Source organism: Lipotes vexillifer, unplaced genomic scaffold, assembly GCF_000442215.2.
Source record: "Lipotes vexillifer unplaced genomic scaffold, Lipotes_vexillifer_v1.1 scaffold871, whole genome shotgun sequence".
NCBI classification, from domain to species: Eukaryota; Metazoa; Chordata; class Mammalia; order Artiodactyla; family Lipotidae; genus Lipotes; species Lipotes vexillifer.
Window position 1 is genome coordinate 1219856 of NW_006771782.1, and position 3575 is coordinate 1223430.

Sequence of the window (3575 nt, forward strand, 5' to 3'; positions counted from 1 at the left end):
TTTCTTTGTAGTCATTTCCAATCCTTTTTGTGGGTGAATCCACATTTCAGTTCAGGATTTTTCTTATCTGTTACTGCATGTTCTTGGTCCAAGCTGGATAAGGTGTTAGTATACCCTGAACCCTGGCTATCAAAAAGCGTGCCTGGGCTTAACAATGAACACGGATGCACTCAAATTCACAGTGACTATCAAAGAGGGTCCTGGAATCTGGGGATGGATGACTGTCCCCTGGTGGTAATGTCGGTTCTCCTGTCTGGCTTATTGAGCTCATGGTAAGCCTTCCGAGGCTGCCAGGATGGTTCAAAGTCTGATTGATTTATGTTCATCAAGCATTTTGTTGGTATGATTCCGAAAACCTGTAGTGCAAATGAGAAGTGTATAGCCTACCTGCTGTACCATGATTCCTCTTTAAGAAGGTAAAAACATTGCATGGGTTTACATATTTTATATATATATATATATATATATGTATAAAATTTTTTAATGATTTTCAGAAGAAGATTCCCATAATACGCCCAAATCCGAGTTGGGATATCAAGGCTGCCACACCACCTGATATATGTATAAAATTTTTTAAAGGAGTGTCTGTTTAAGGAAAATAGTTTTGCTAGTTTTGCGAAGTTATGGCTCATACTACATTTGTTATTTTGGTTTTGAAAAAATGGAGTAGAAAGCGGTTGCCTCCTAAAATGGCTTGTAAGTCAGAGATGCAGAGTGTCTTGTTTGAGGTGCTTTCAGGTTTGCATCGGTCTGATCCAGCCAAGGGCTTTCACTTGGTCCCTTCGGGGGCTCAACAGTGGGTCTCACTCTGGGACTGAGCCCTGCTTGGCCAGGAATGACCTAGAGCAGGGGTCACAAAGTACTCCCCGCCCATGGGCCAAATGTGGCCTGCATCCCTTTGGGTACGGCCCCCAAGCTCAGAATAAGATGTTACATTTTTAAATGATGGGAAAAAGAAATCAAGAGGAGAATATTATTTCCGGACACATGAAGGTTATATGGAATTCATATTTCAGTGTCAAGAAATAAAGTTTTGAATTTCATCCATAAAAATTTGTGGACATTTGTTTTCTCTCTGGTTGTATAAGTACCTCCATAACCTCCTCAGTTTTGCCTCTCACCCCACATAGCCTAAAATATTTACTGTCTGGCCCTTCACACAAAAAGTTTTTTTTTTTTTTTTGCCAACTCTTGACATAGAGCAGGGATTTTCAGTCTGTTTTGTAACTTCTAAATTTTTTTCATTAAAGTAAACCCTTCGGGGAAGCCTGGTTTACAAAATCGATGCAAAAAGGAGCTGTTTGGAGTAACTGCTGGTCTGAGCCTTGCCAGGCATCAAACTCAGCCTCAGTCCACACCTTCCCTCCTGGGGATAAGGCTGCCATAGTTAAGAAAGTGCCTAGGGCTTCCCTGGTGGCACAGTGCTTAAGAATCCGCCTGCCATTGCAGGGGACACTGGTTTGATCCCTGGTCTGGGAAGATCCCACATGCTGCAGAGCAACTAAGCCCGTGCGCCACGACTACTGAGGCTGCACTGTAGAGTCCGCGAGCCACAACTCCTGAAGCCCGCGCGCCTAGAGCCCGCGCTCCACAACAAGAGAAGCCACCGCAGTGGGAAGCCCGCGCACCACAACGAAGAGTAGCCCCCGCTCGACGCAACTAACAAGAAAGTGCCTAGATTCAGGCTTCTAAATACCCATTTACGGTCCCTTTTATGCTCTTCCCAAATCCCAAAAGCTCTTGAAAAATGGCAACACCACCAACTTACTTTGTGGTGAAATCTGACCTTAGCTGATGCCGTGTCCCTTTTTTTCCCTCTATAGTGGCTTGATCCTCTTTTCACTGCAGGAATGTAAATGTGTTTGTTACCAGGAACCCCACTGGGGGCATTTACTTGTATGCAGTCTATGTACCAAATTACCTTCATAACATGGAAAAATTCTGAATACTTGTAGCCCATCAGGCGGGGTTGCTCTCTCGTTGGTTGTGCTCTTGTCCTCAAAGCCTACAGATTTGTCCCGTGGACTGTCCTTTGCTTGCCAGACGCCAGGGTGGCCTGTCTGTCTGGCCACGTGTCCCTTGTGGGTTTACAGCCTCCATGTGTGCTCATCCTGGGGAAGCCCAGGGTGTCAGGCACTGACATCTGACCCGTGTGTTGGTTCACCCTGCCTTCCTTCCCCAAAGCTTCCTTCATCCCTGGCCCCGCGAGGCTGGAGGGGACCATGTCATCTCATGGTCTCAGCCGTGTGTGACCCTGTGTGGACGCTGTGGGAGTTCGGGGGGTGGGGTTCCCGTCCCCCTGAGGAAGGAGGAGCCTTGTGTAGGCTGAGTCTGTGCCGAAGAGCTGGGCCCAGGAATTGCGTCTCTTTTCCTGCTCTTGGGGCCAGAGTGACAGTGTGTGTGGGAGGTGTTCCCACAGGCCTCACTCCCCAGGCCCCGCGTTCCTCCCTCTCTTCTATTCCCGAGGCTCGAGGGATTTGGCTTTTCCAGTTTTTGGAGCTCCCTTCTCGTTTTTTTCCTGAAGACTCGCCATGGAATGGGACAAGGCCCCCAGCTCTCCCCATTCACAGAGTCCGTGATGGTGAGGCCTGGTGGTAAGCCCTGCAGGCAGGCACGGGCAGGGCAGACTCTGCATGTGGGCAAGCTGCAGGGTCCCACTGTAGCGGGGTGAAGAGTGTCCCCCAGAATTCACATCCACCCAAAACCGCAGAATGTCACCCTATTCGGAAATAGGGGCTCCGCAGATGTAATTAGTTAAGGATCTCAAGGTGGAATCATCCTGGATTTGGGGTGGGCCCTGAGTCTAGTGACTCTTGGCCTTATAAGAAGAGGCGAGTTCACAGAGAGACACAGAGGAGAAGGCAGTGGGGAGGATGGAGGCAGAGACTGGAGTGATGATGCGTCTACAAGCCGAGCGATGCTGAGGACCCCCAGCAGCACCCACAGCTGGGAGAGCGGCGTGGCGTGCTTTCCCCGCAGCACCTGCCGAAGGAACCAACTCTGCCGACCCCTTGATTGTGGACGTCTGGCCTCCTGAACTGAGAGAGAGTAAATTTCTGTTGCAGGCCCCCCAGTTTGTGGTGGTTTGTTACGGATCCCGGCCACAGGGCACTCGTACAGCCAGGTTCCCTGAGGAGTGCATGTAGTGTTTGTTCCTCATCTTCAGTCTCGAGGGGTCTCAGTAGCCTCCTGCCCTCACAGCGATCGCCCCAGAATAGAGGCCCTCTCATCGTCCTTCATGTATCTCTTGGTCAATATTTACCGAGCACCTCCTAGGCCAGGCTGGGCCAGGCGCTGCAGGGCCCTCGAGAAGCTCCCCAGCCCACGGGCAGACAGTTGAGTGGCCCACGTGGGAACTCTGTTCAGGACTCGCATCAAAGAGCTGAGGGCCAGGGAGACCCTAAGAGTGAACTAGTGTCGTCAGGCCATGTACCCCTTTGTCTCAAGCTGGCAGCTTGCGATTCGGGGATCTGCTGACCTCGTGACGCCCGTCTGGATGGGGATGTTCTTAACGGGTTTGTTAGCACCCCTGCTTCCCACAGCCTCATGCCCCCGACTCTCACCCAGCCGCCCCC